The following is a 13,852-nucleotide window of genomic DNA, read 5'->3' as shown; positions in this document are numbered from 1 at the left end:
TTTGTTAAGGTCGCCAATGATTTTTTTTAACTCGTCTGCATATTTGTTGAATAGAACAATGTCATCGGCAAACCGAAGGCTGCTGAGATATTTGCCGTCGATCTTTACTCCTAAGCCTTCCCAGTTTAATAGCTTGAATTCTAAGCACGCAGTGAATAGCTTTGGAGAAATTGTGTCTCCCTGTCTGACCCCTTTCTCTATAGGTATCTCCCTGCTTTTCTGGTGTAGAATTAAGGTAGCTGTAGAACCTCTGTAGATATTCTTACGCGAAGGACGAGTCAGTAAGACGAGAAACTATTTACAGATTACATTTACAACAACGGTTGCAGCGCTGACCGGTTAGATTCACAGCGCGAGCCCAGTTCGTTCTTCCTCCTCTTTTCTGGAGTGATGGCGCCTACGTGCCTCGTTCAAACAAACAAATACCACACGCATGTAGCAATATTTTCCAAGCTTTTTACGTAAGCGTTCTGTACTCCTTGATTACGTAGTGCCTCTACGATTGCTGGTATCTCTACTGAATCAAATGCCTTTTCGTAATCTATATAAGCCACATAGAGAGGCTTATTGTACTCTGCAGATTTCGCGATAACCTGATTGATGACATGGATGTGATCCATTGTAAAGTATCTCTTCCTGAAGCCAGCCTGTTCCCTTGGTTGACAAAATCCAGTGTTGCCCTTATTGTATTGGAGATTATTTTGGTAAATATTTTATATAATACTGGGAGCAAGCTAATGGTCCCATAATTTTTCAATTCTTTAACGTCTCCTTTTTTGTAGATTAATAGAATGTCTGCATTCTTCCAGTTTTCTGGGACCCTTGCAGTCGATAGACACTTCGTATAAAGAGCCGCCAGTTTTCCAAGCATTATGTCTCCTCCATCTTTGATTAAATCGACTGTTATTCCACCTTCTCCTCCCGCTCTTCATCGTTTCATGTCTTGCAGGGCCCTTCTGACCTCATCGCTAGTTATAGGAGAGTTTCTGTATCCTGTTCATTACTGTGTCTAAGTGAGGTATCGTGACTCCTCTGGGTACTGTATACAGGTCAGCTTAGAATTTTTCCGCTGCATTTACTATATTTTCGAGATTGCTTATGATATTATCCTTCTTATCTTTTAGTGCATATATCGTGGTTTGTCCTATGCCAGGTTTCCTTTTTTACTGATTTCAGGCTGCGTTCATTTTTTACGGCTTCTTCAGTCTTTCTCATGTTATAGTTTCGAATATCAGTTATTTTCGCCTTGTTGATCAGTTTTGACAGTTCCGCGAATTGCGTAACGCCGTGCGGCCGCCAGTCCTATACAACCGCGTAGAGCGCAGGACTCTGCGATTCTAGACGTACTGCGCTCACCGCGAAAGGTTAGAAAAACACCCGCATAAGCACAGCAGAGAAGCGGCTACGTGAGGCGGTTCGACCGATAACTGTAGAATCGTCATTCAAAACAAGTAATTGTTCTCCACTTCCGGCGGCGTTTTCTCTATTTCCTTTTTAAATAAAAAGATGTTGATCCATAAATATTCTCATAAACAACGGTTAACCTTTTTATTATTCGCTTTTGCTCGCAGTTTGGTTGCTGCCTTGGCTCTCTGCCTTAATAGACCGCTTAATTTCTCAACTCCTTGCGATTTTTGTTTCCAGTTGCCAACTTTGCACGAAAAGTGCTATACAATTAGGGAAAAACAGACGAGGTAACGGGCGACAGTCATCTTGCTTATGGGTTTAAGGGTTATTGCAGGGTTTCATGATGGACGCTCTTTCACATTATTTTATTTCCCACCTTATCTAACCCATATAACGTGTATATGGTTCCGGGCAGCGTTTCCGGCGCATCTGCCAGCGTCGCGGCGAGCCGTAACTCAAGGAAATAATGAAGCAAAGGGATAAGTTAAACGCAACTGGCGTTTTCTCCGGCCGCAACTCGTTCAATGAGAGTACAGACCAGCTGAGTAACAGCCGCATCCCTCTCCTGGCCCCAGGATCAGCCTAAACAAAGAAGGTTGAACTAACAAAAGCAACAGCTATGCGCGTGACGGTTGAATAGATGGTGACAACTGAACGCATCTCGAGTTAATCGCGCGGGTGCGGAATCTATGAGAAAACCGTCCTTCACATTACAAGAGATGCCGATAACTACCGCCATATAAAAGGAGTGAAAAAGGCAGCATAATGCTGACCGATGAACAGCTGCCAAGTCTCAACATTGATCTGGCGGCGCTTTAGGAATGTGTGAGGAGTGGTGGCGTGGGGGGGGGGGGGGGGTTATGCCACTTGATTTCGGGGGGGGGGAGGGGGGCGGGGGGGCCCGGGCCCCCCCCTGGGTACGTGCCTGCTCAAGGTGCTCTACAACTTTACGTATCACACTTGGGATCTGCAGCCAATAGTTAAAAAGTTGATTAATTAAACATAACTAATCTTTTGTTAAGGGGAAAATAAAGAAATAGCCTGAGTAACCCTAGGCCAGTGCAAGCATTATGCATTCGGTTCAACTCGCGTCCGGAGTGCTTTTCATTTTTAAAACTTTGGCTCAAGTTATGTGGGACACCTGCGTGTGTGTGTGTGTGTGTGTGTGTGTGTGTGTGTGTGTGTGTGTGTGTGTGTGTGTGTGTGTGTGTGTGTGTGTGTGTGTGTGTGTGTGTGTGTGTGTGTGTGTGTGACTGTTGCGTTCGAAAAGCTTTGGAGCACTTCTTGTGAATTTTTAAAAGCCAGTAACTCATAAATACATGTTACCTCGCTATGGCATTTACCATGCTTACAAAGGCGTCACTAGTTCTAGTTACTGTAGCTCAGTGGACGCGGTGTACTCCTGCTGAACACGATTTCGCGTGTGCGACTCGCTACCGCGGAGGCCGCATTCGAATGGATACGAACGCATAGTCACTTCAGTACTTAGTTTTGTGTAAACTTAAATTATAAGTTGTAGGGTAACGTAGTCCACAGCCTTCTACTTCGGTGTTTCTTACATCCCTGTATGCGAGTCTGCTCTGAGGCGATGAAAACGGTTCTGTCAACCAATCAGCTATAAATATTAAAGAAATGAATCGATTCTTGTTGTAAAATCGTCTATTATGCTTGCATCGTGTTAAAAAATTTTATTCTGGGGATTCATGTACCAAAGCCACGATACGATTGTGAGGCTTGCTGTTGTGGGTGACTTCCTTGATAATCTTGACCACCTTGGTTTCCTTCACGTGCATCCAATGTACGGTACGCTGGTCTTCTTGCATTTCGCCACCGTTGAAATGCGGCCACCGCGGCCAGGATTCGATCCTGCTCCCTCGGGCGTTGCAAGCGCAACGCGAACGCCACTAGTATACGCCACCACGGTGCGTCTTGCATCGTGTAAGCTATTAGATTCGTCGGACGATCCCACCGCTGTCAAACAGATGTAGGAGTCGTCGGACGATCTCGCCGCTGCCACCATTTGAAGGAGTTGAAGGATCGTAGAGAGGAACTCGGTGAACAGGATTTATTTACATTATTTACATATACGACAAGACATACATCGACAGTCTAGCGTGACTCCCAAATGGAGCACGCAAGACGACGCATACAGCAAACAGCTTACGAGCACACAGCTCACTACGACAAGCACACAACGAGCTCGACAATCGCTGCTTATGTGAGCCCGCCTCCTTTTGGAGAAGGCGGGCTCACATACTCGTGTTGCACACACACACAGGTGTAAAGGTCCGGAGCCGACGTCAGAGGGCTTCGTAGAACTCTGCTCTGTCAAGGGTGGCGCTGCCGAGTACCACATTCCTGAGCTGACCCCGCGCCACGTGGCTGCCGCTTATCCGCAGTTCTCTGAAGTGCGCCCCGTCTGGTTGGATTGGAACACGTGCAGCGGGCTGAAATAGATGGCACGTTGCCACCCCGTACGGCCATTCCTAACAGCTCCTCCATAGCCCGGAAAATCTCGCCTGGCCTGTGCTGGCAACCGCTGGGCAGGAAGAGAATGGCTGGCGAGCAAGATGATGGCTTTGCTCTTTGCAACCCCTGCGCACTTGGAATGCCTTCAACCATCTCACAACAACTGGCACAGAAGAGTCGACCCGGCAACACAATACCGCTCAGCGTTCAAATGCCCGGAATTAGCTGTTAATCCACCAGGCCTCCTATCACAATTTCAATGCAAGTCACTCAACGGGGAAACCCCAAATTTTGCCCCAAAATTTTGTGCCGCCAAAGCGAGCGTTCACGTTCCTCTTGAGTTCGACCAAACCCGACCGTCGCGCTGCACAAGAGTAAAGGTTTACGCAGAATTAAACCGAAGGCTCTCAAACACCAATACCCAAACATAACATACGCAGCTTAACTTCGCGAACAGCCTGTTCTATCACAGAAGCGTACTTATCTCATGTACTGCTGCCACTGAACCGTCTGGCCAACCCCACAGGTACGTAAATACAATCGCGCTAGCTTTGTGGTCTCTATTCCAAACGCGTACTTGCGACGCTTACTCACATTTGTTCCTTTAATCCACACAGGACACGTTCCTTAAACAAACAACTAAACTTGCGTAACTTACGCAACACAGAGGAACCTTTGAACAAATGTGTCTTTTACTAACTAGCTCTACGCACGCGTACTAGAGAAGTCAGAATACGGCTGCCCTCGAAACACACGAGCAACCCAGTCATAAACCTTCTGCTTCCTTCCGTCCGCACAGGACACGCGCTAATGGACCTAAGAGCTCTTCTCAGTGCAAATGATGCACTAACTGAAAATCTACGCGCTTAACCTTAGAAAATAAAAAAACACATAAAAAAAGAAGGTTAACTAAAACACACGCGCGTTACGATAGGCCTCTCAACGATAACCTTGACTCTCAGGTTACTCGCACACACACAAAAAAAGAAAGGCTATCTACTTATTAATGAACACCTCGCGAAACTACACGTTTACTTAAAACGCGTCTTTCAACTCTCGGAGCTTCTCGAACAAAACACAAAACTCGTACCTTACACACTGAAAGAAACTAGTCTCAATTCGCGAAAATTTTCAAATGCTAAAAAAAAAAAAAAGCCAACACGTTTTCCTTCTACAGAAGCTCTCTTGGCCTCCCGTGCCAAACGTTTACGTGTGACTCATACTTTGAGCCGTACTCGAGGTGGTCGCTGTCCGAAAGCTACTCTGGCTACCGAGGAACAAAAGGGCTGACTCACTAGAGACCTTTAGCGTGTCCGGTATTCGGGCAAGCGCGGGCGGTTTTCCGGTTTAGCGGGGGCGTCAACGTGAGCTGCCAGATTGGTGGCGCCAGCTGGTGGCGGAAAGCTCAACCACACAAACACAGAGCTAATTACTATATTCTGCTTAGCTGCTGGCGTAAATTTTCGACAGTGGCGTAATCGTGTTCACAATTACGCCGCTGCCAAAAATTTGCACGAGTGGCGAAGCAGGATATGGTGAGTTACTGCAGTTTTAGCTATGCGTTCGTCTGGTTGAGCTCTACAACACCAGGCGGCTTCACCGCTCACGTTTACGCCCCGACCATCCGGTAATCCGCCCAAACCGCTCCCGTTTACCGGAATAGCGTACAAGCTAAAAGTCTACTATCAGCTCCCCCAAGACGTTATAGTCCCCTGCCAATTTGCGTCCTGGCGCCCCGTTTTCATCACGACCTCGATTGACCGCGTCGCGATTCCCCACCTGGTCTCGTCTTGCCACCTTGCGCTTCTTTGTACTACACGCTGAGCTTCGAAAAGAACCACGGAACAACGAGGAATTTAACTGCCCCGTGCCCTTTGTCCGCGTCCGTGCAGAACATGCTTCTCGGTCCCCCTTTGACCGGTGGCTCGAACGTGTTTGATGCGTCAACATCGTCCGTGACGACCGCACCTTTCTTTTCTCCGCGCCCTGCCTTTTCGCGCCTGTCGCCGTCTTTGGCTTCGCTACATTAGCCACCGCATTCCGATCTTTTCGGCGCTTCTTTCTGCGGCGCTTTCTCCTCGAACTCTCTTTCATGCCGTCATCTCGCACCTCGTGCTGGCCGTTACACATCTCGTCGGCCCGGATCGGTCTCTTACCCGCACAGTCTGAATGATCCTTAACGAAATCATTTCTCGCTTGGCTACCTAGACTGGCGGAGAGCCGCACCGATCCCTGAACAATGCAGTTGTTCTCTCGTGAGCTACGGAGCCCGCCATCCCGAGAACTACTCTCAACTGCATCGTCCAGCTCGCACATCACTTCGGCACGCAGATCTGACTCGACATGGGTGCTCGCGTCTGTCAAGTCCGTAGTATTCTGTACCTCGCTAACGACCTTGCTACCATGAGATGCGACGCACACGCGCGGGAACTGTGCCGATTTGTTCGCAGCTGGCCTAGCTGTCTCTACAGTCCTCTGTTGGCACAGCACCTCGTCGCTCTCACTCTGGCCTTTAACGGCCTCTGCTGCCACTAAGGCATCGTTAGCTGCTAGCAGTTCGAGTTCACTTATGAACGTGCTGCTATTCTCACAGGTACTGCTACTCTCGGCTTTCGACTGAAATCTGCTGTCGACTTCCTGCCAATTTCGCTGCGTCTAGCCTACAGATTTCTCCAGCCGCTGTTGACTTTGCTCGATTAACTGCTGAAAACCTTCAATCTCTTTGTTCAATGCCTCAATGTACTGCCTCGTTACTTCTGTTAGGCCTTCTTCCCGTGAAATGCTTTTGAGTTCCTGCCTAGCTTTTTCCTGTTCTTGCTTAAATTCTTCCTGTTCTTGCCTAATTTCTCACTGTTCCCGTTTTTTGCTTAGAATTCGGTTACCCTTTTGTTCGAGGAATTTCAAATCGTTCTCGCTTTCGAGACTTGTTTTACGAATTTCTGTTTCCGTCAAGTCCTCCTCTACGTCCACCTCGATCTCCTCACACAACCACAAAAGGTCAGCCCTCGTCAAACACATTAGGACCATGGCTCTGCTGTCACACAATACTTGTTGCGATACCCACGCAAATGAAAATACAAGTAAAAGATCCCCAGCGAATCAAATAAAAAACACAGAGAAATTGAAGCCTGGTAAATCTTACAGTTAAAACCAAACGCTTACCCACTGAAGTAGCACCATATCACCAGTCCTTCTCCGCCGTACCCAGTCAGTTGCAAGAGGTGGTCAATCCCAAGTCGCCTCCAACTTGATCAGGATACCGGTCGGTCACCATGTGCCAACGTCCGTCAGCTGCCGTTGCTGTCTCCGAGTCGTAGGCCGCTCTAGAAGCCGTAGGCCAATTTAGGAGCCCTAGGCCGATCTCACCGCTGCCAACCAGATATTGGAGTTGGAGCGGTCGTAGTTGTCGGGAGGACCTTGGGACGACAGGGCTAGGCGAGCAGGATTTATTTACATTATTTACATATACGACAAGGCATACATCGACAGTCTAGCGTGACTCCCAAATGGAGCACCCATGACGACGCATACAGCAAACAGCTTACGAGCACACAGCTCACGAGTACATTTCGAGCATGACAACGAGCACACAGCTCACTACGACGAGCACTTCCGGGACTTTTCGACCATTTCTCATTAGACGGCGTTTCATTTCCTGCCAACAGCTTTTACCATTCCGAATGTGGCAGCTCATAATATAGAAACAACGCTTTCGGTGATGTATTAACGTAATATGCCTTCTTTTGACCTCATATACGGGCAACGCAAAGACGGATCAAACAATATAGCCACACTCACAGCAGATAATAGCTCTGAAGGCATGTCTGTACACTTAAAACATCTCTGTGCTCGTACCGTGACCGGAGACGATTCGTGTGCGCGTGTATATTTAAGGAAAACGTACTAAGCACCGTGATATCGCCTCCGTTCCGGTCTTGTGCTTTACTGTATGGCGATTCGTTTTAACACGGTACATCGTGTATTCTTCACCGCATGGCAGCGCTGTACTGTGCCGAAGCTGATTATAAGGAATCACTTATTATGCAACGCATACAAAACCCTTGTCACCGGGCTTTACATCCTAAAGCCACGACGTTGAGTTGAGGGACGTCGTAGTCGAGGGGCTTTGGACTAATTATGAACACTCCGGCTTCTTTAGTGTGTCAGCCAAAGCTCGCGTGCACAGGCGTTTTTGCGCCGGGTGTCTCCACTCGCAAAGCGGACGCTGCGACTTCGCGACCAACAGGATACACCATAGCCGCTGGGCCATTTGTGAAACAACATCGGTCCTAGGTTTGCTTACCCCGATTCGAGGGCGCGTATACATTCACTGCGATCCGGACTTAGGCTAGGCGCCTTCTATGGTCACATTCGATCTCCGTCACACGCACTTTGCAAACACATCAACGACGTTCGATCTTCGCCTATACTTGACTGCAGAACAGAAGAATGTTTAACCGTTTAACTAGGAGTCGTAGCAGACGTAGCCGACGGAAATCTGAACACAGTACTTACATTTCATTTTGTTTCCCTGGCTTCGTCAACGCTGCGCCTGCTTGTTGGACGCCTGCGCCACCTTTATAATTTGAAAGGAACTCATTATAGTTTACACAAGCAATAATTATTTTCTTACACAGTGATCGTAAGTAATTCTTAGATCACTGCGTGGAAAAGCTGCCTTTTCACGTCCACCTATCTTCACTGAAGCCCGGCCGATTCATATTGCAACTGGCAATGTCATTGCGTTAAAAAAAAGTAAACAAAAGGTCATAAATAGAAACTTTTAGGACACAAAAGTGTGTTATTTGTAAAGAATAATACTTAAAAACAAATTTAGAACTTGCAATTAAAAGCATAGAAGTCAAGCAACCTGCACCATGTGTAATTGCAAAACCCTGGCTACATTGGGCCGTTTTAAATTAAAACAAAAGAATTTGTAACTATTGTATTTTTTTATCACCTGATAAACAATTTCTATAAGTCTGCAATTGTTAAAAATGGACGTTGTGCAAAATTATAGTTTGGGTAAACACAAAAGTTAGGCAACTATGTGTTTTTGTGAAAATCTGGTATTAATGGGCAGATTTTGAACAAAATGCGACATACTCTCAGCTTTATTCCGTGTGAAAACAAAAAGTAAACATTCCTACATAATTGTAAGATATATTGACGTAGCAATACTTGACCATTACTAATAAGCGGTCAGTTTTGCCAACACGCCCATTGGCCGCAGTTTCTCACGTACTTACAACATACAAGTTGAAAAACCGCCAGTAAGACCAACTAGTCATCGTCAATAATTTGGCCAACAATGAAAGTGTGTCTGTTAATATTTATGAAAGCATCTAAGTTCCTGTGGAACTGAAACCCAAGCCGTGTATGACGTTTATCTGCTGTCATGTCATCTTATAGTTTCATGACTAACTCAGTTATTTGCGCAATAAAGCGTTGGCTAAAATATTTAGAAAGGAAGTTATGTACCTGTGCGTGTTACTAAACGTTCCTTTTCTTGTTTAATATATACATCACGTGACGCTGTAGCAGACGACATAGCAGACGCCACGATCATCACGGGCGCCTTCTCGCAAATTGGTTGCTTGTAGAGCACTTAGTAGCCTTCGAGGATGCAGAAGTGTGTCGGGGATATCACCAGTCTTTCTGCGCGTTTATATTGCTCCCTTAAATGTGTCGATGGGCTCAAAGACGTAGCACACTTTGCGCATTTCTGTTCGCACACAGTTTGCGCGCACTGTTCTGAAGTCCATATTCTTGCTTACACGGATGAAGCTGCAGCGTTGCAGTCATCCAATAAAGGATGACTTGAGTGATACTGCATTTCTTCTCTTTACGTAGCGATAGCGCTAAAACTGGCATAAATGTTTTAGTTACTTATACGGGGATTTGCAGACTGCGCTTTCAGAAACGTTTAAACTTTAATGGCCTGTTGATTTGGTGTGCATGTGGGATTCCCAATGGAAATGTGCAGAGAGAGTGGTCTTTACTTGTGGCGAAACACAATCAAGCTTCTTCATAGAACTGGATGATGCGATGTATGTGACCAGACTACATTTGCTCGTGTCATAATTTGCTCTTTGTTGTTTGCGAGCATAATGCGCTGCGTGCTCAGTGGCGCTCCTCTTGCTTTCGTGCGAACCACGGTGCGGTGCGAACGCAGTCTGCGACGTGTTTCCATTGTCCATAGGTCGTAATCGCAGCTGCCCAGCCAGGTCGACCTTTTGCTTCACCCGTCTGCAGTGCCAGATACTTTTGCAAAGACAGCTTTTTATTGTATAATCATTGTGAGTTCCGGAAGAGGCCTCGCTAGCTAGTAGATTCGGCTTCTGCTATCGCGATTCTGTTTTCATTTACCTGAATTCCAGCTGAAACACGAATACAATTGCAAAGAACTTTCGCGTGAATGTTGTTACGTGCCCCCCAGGGCGTAGCCGTTTCACTGTAACTTTACGCTAACACCGCGAAAGCCTGAAGCGATGAGAAATAATTGTTCGTTGCTTTGTGTTAGCTTCGTGGTTGTCGTTGGTTGTAGAAAGGCAAGGGATGCGTTTGCACGCGTGTACCAGCCTGAATCACACGTCGCGATTGTTGTAACGCCTTTCTGTTCGCACACAGTTTGCGCGCTCTGTTCTGAAGTCCATATTCTTGCTTACGCGGATGACGCTGCAGCGTTGCAGTCATCCAATAAAGGATGACTTGTGTGATACTGCATTTTTTCTCTTTACGTAGCGATAGTTCATTAACTCTTGTTTGAATTTTCTTTTGGTAGATCGGCTTCCTTGCTGATGACAATGAGCAGCCGCTTTGTTTTTGTGCTTTCTTGTTGTCATACGAACGTCCGTATACGCGTCTGACTTCTGACCCCCCCCCCCCCCCCCCCCGGCATGGCATGGCAAGAACTTTATTTTAGTACAGAGAAACTAGGGTCTGAGGGCACAAGCCCCCATGCTAAGTCGGTGGCTCCGCCCACGTAGGCCAAAGGCTTTCGCGATGTCGTGAGTTCTCCGGACGGCCAGGAGTTGATCTTGGAGGACTTCGCTGGATATGCGCCGACTCCAGTCCTCCTCAATGTTGAGATCCGAAGCCCTTTGGTTGGGGCACAGCCAGAACATATGATCAAATAGACACGGAGTGTGTCCACAACTTTTACATTCCGCGGGAAAATCCCGGTCAATTTTGTTAAGCACAAAAGGTGTGGGATAAGATTTAGTTTGAATCATGTGACTGCCTGAGCTCGGTTGAGCTTCTGATGGGGGGAGGAAAAAACCTCCTGCCGTCCCTATAGTGTGAGGTGATCTCTTGAAAAGTAGTAAGTGGGTCTTTGTAGGAGCCGCAGTCATCCTGGAGCAGTCCTGATCTGATGCACGTCATGTGAGATCTCGCACAGCAGAGTGAGCTTGCTCGTTAGGATTGCAGCCACTGGGGCTGACTGAGTGGCCCTGATGAGCCGGAAACCAGACTAGGTGTGAGCTATCAAGTTGTTCGTAATTATGAGTATTAATACTGTGTATAAGTAACTTGTGTGCTTCCACTGAGACGAAGCCGGCTGAGTAATTCCTAATAGCTGTACGGGAATCGGAGAAAATCGTGGAGCCTCTCCTCATTGTAATTGCAAGTGCTATGCTTGCTTCTTCGGCGGCATGAATGGAGCTCGTTCTTAGTGACGCCGCGTTTATTAATTTACCGCTCTCATCGACCACGGCAATAGCGTAGCGGTTGCCCGATCCATAACTAGTCGCATCGACAAAAAGAGCTGAGCTGTGTTGTTGGTGCAGTTTACCCAGAATGCATTTGGCCCTGGCGTCCCTTCTGCCCTTGTTGTACACAGGATGAATATTTCTAGGTATGGGGTCTACAACTAATTGTGTCTCCACCTCCTTGGGTATTTTGATCTTAGAGACGTCTCCTCCTCGAGGCAGTATTCCGACTTCATCTAGAATTTTACGCTGGCTTAGTGTTGGAGAGTCTTGCAATTTGTGACATCGAATGTTCCTCAATGAGCTCATCAGGAATCAGGAACGAGTACCGAACTCCTCAACAAGTTAGGACTTCTGCCCCCCCCCCCCCCCCCTTGATAATTTCTCGTGAGAAGTTGACAACATTCCAGGTTGCTAATATTTTTGCGACAGCTTGCAATAAACTGCCGACTTCTGTTTTATATATATATATATATATATATATATATACAGAGAGAGAGAGAGAGAGAGAGATGGGGAAACGCCGGCGCGGTAGCTCAAATGGTAGAGCATCGCACGCGAAATGCGAAGGTTGTGGGTTCGGTTCCCACCAGCGGCAAGTTGCTTTTCATCCACTTTAATTTCCATTAATTTATCGTTACTGTATTTCATTTATTAGGCACAAGTAATTTCCCCTACGTTGTCCTTGGTGTCAGTGTTTGTTGGCCTTTCATGATATGACTAATAAAAAGCGGGCCCCTCGGTTAACCCCCTTTCTTCTCGTTTATATATGTTGGATCGTCGAATAGCAGGACGTTACAATATGACAGTCCCGTGACGAAGTGAAAGCAAAAAGCTGGTCTGTGCATTGGTCTTAGTGCGAGCTTGAGTCATGACTATGAACGCCGATAGCACCCCGTTCCCGAACACCTGTCAGGCATCCGCCAAGAAATTATAACAACGATCAGGTGTCGGCAAGAACCTTAATCGGTAGGATCGATCACGCGGAGTCAGTAACGGCGTGCTTTTGCTCCTCGTTTTGGATGCGAAATCAGCACACATGTAGGCAGCCCTTCCCATACAAATGTCGTTGCCCACGCCAGGTAACTTTCCGAGGTGCGCAGCCATAGGGCGTCACTTCAGTGTAGCTAATCCAAGAAGCGTGGTCATTGCCACGGCATTTAGGTAGAATGGCCGATAGCATGCTAATTTGCAACGAATAATGCAACATCGTTTACACACTTCGGTTTTATTGATGCGCAACGCAAAGAACAGTATGCGGAAAGCGGTCAAAGGGGTCAGGAATCCCGCGACGTCGTGCTCAGCAGCAGCAGTGTTCCACTCAGGCAGTGGGCTATCGCAGCGGGTTCACAAACTTTGCACGAGCGTCGGCACAGCGCAGAGGTATACGCTGGTAATACATACCCACCTTTGACCGAAGTTCCCGCGCCGCATCGAAATCCCCCGTCTTTAGGGTTGCGCTGCAGAAAATAGTGGCTCACTGCTGCATTTCTTACCTGGTTAGCGTCGCGAGAAAAAAGGGAAAGTTTGATGGCGATTCGCCCTCTAGTTGATGTCGATGAAAGACAATGTCTTCCTTGGCGAGTTCCGGGTGAGAATGGGGTCTGTGAACCGTATACGTTTTATTGCGAGCCGCGCTGGAGCGACCACGTCCGGCGTCTCCAATCGGAAAGCGGACGTCGCGACCTCGCCGATCAACACGACACCGTAATCGCCGGGACACTTGTGAAAGAATATCGGTCCTCCTCTATCATCCTAGATTTACTGCATAGGTAACATATACGTACAGTAACTAGTGCAGCGTAGCAAACTAGAACGCACTAGCTCATGTCGACAACTTTGTCTTTCCTATCAATATTATTTTTCTCTCTGTCTCATTCCATGACGTTCCCCCGATGTACTGAAAGTTCCCCTTCGTGATCGCGGCATAGCGCTCCTCTACGTGCTGAGGGCGGAGTCACTGCGCATGGCACTTCATGGCGTCACCCGTAGCGTGAGGGGAGTACACTCTAAAATAATTTACACCCTAAAAAATTAAAAAGGGTGTAAATGTGTCTATAACTCACACCCTTAGGGTGTTATCTATATATAACACCCTTAGGGTGTTACCCTATGGGCGTGAGTTATAGACACATTTACACCCTTTTTAACTTTTTAGGGTGTAAATTATCTTACAGTGAGGAAGAGCGTCGGATTTTGAAAAAAGTTGGGTGCGCAGACGCGGACACTTCCGTCCGTGTCTGCACTGCCTTCGCAGTAGGCCC

General features: G+C 47.2%; 2 protein-coding genes across 8 annotated transcripts in view; one reads left to right on the top strand and one right to left on the bottom strand.

Moving 5' to 3' along the window:
- The window catches only part of LOC129380480 (uncharacterized), a 120,287-nt gene extending 111,725 nt beyond the window's left edge, over positions 1–8,562 (bottom strand). For 3 of the 7 annotated variants that reach the window (XR_011891053.1, XR_011891072.1, XM_072285382.1), the window contains exon 1: positions 8,180–8,384. The gene's annotated coding sequence lies outside the window, so the exon portion shown is untranslated. The other 4 variants (XM_072285359.1, XM_072285396.1, XM_072285449.1 and 1 more) reach the window with 3 other exon arrangements.
- Positions 1–13,852, top strand: part of LOC129380472 (uncharacterized) — a 482,520-nt gene that overhangs the window by 67,715 nt on the left and 400,953 nt on the right. The gene's annotated exons all lie outside the window — the stretch shown is intronic.

The sequence above is a fragment of the Dermacentor andersoni genome, chromosome 1 (assembly GCF_023375885.2).
Source record: "Dermacentor andersoni chromosome 1, qqDerAnde1_hic_scaffold, whole genome shotgun sequence".
NCBI lineage: Eukaryota > Metazoa > Arthropoda > Arachnida > Ixodida > Ixodidae > Dermacentor > Dermacentor andersoni.
The sequence above is the reverse complement of the archived record's forward strand: the minus strand, read 5'-3'. Positions and strand labels throughout refer to the sequence as shown.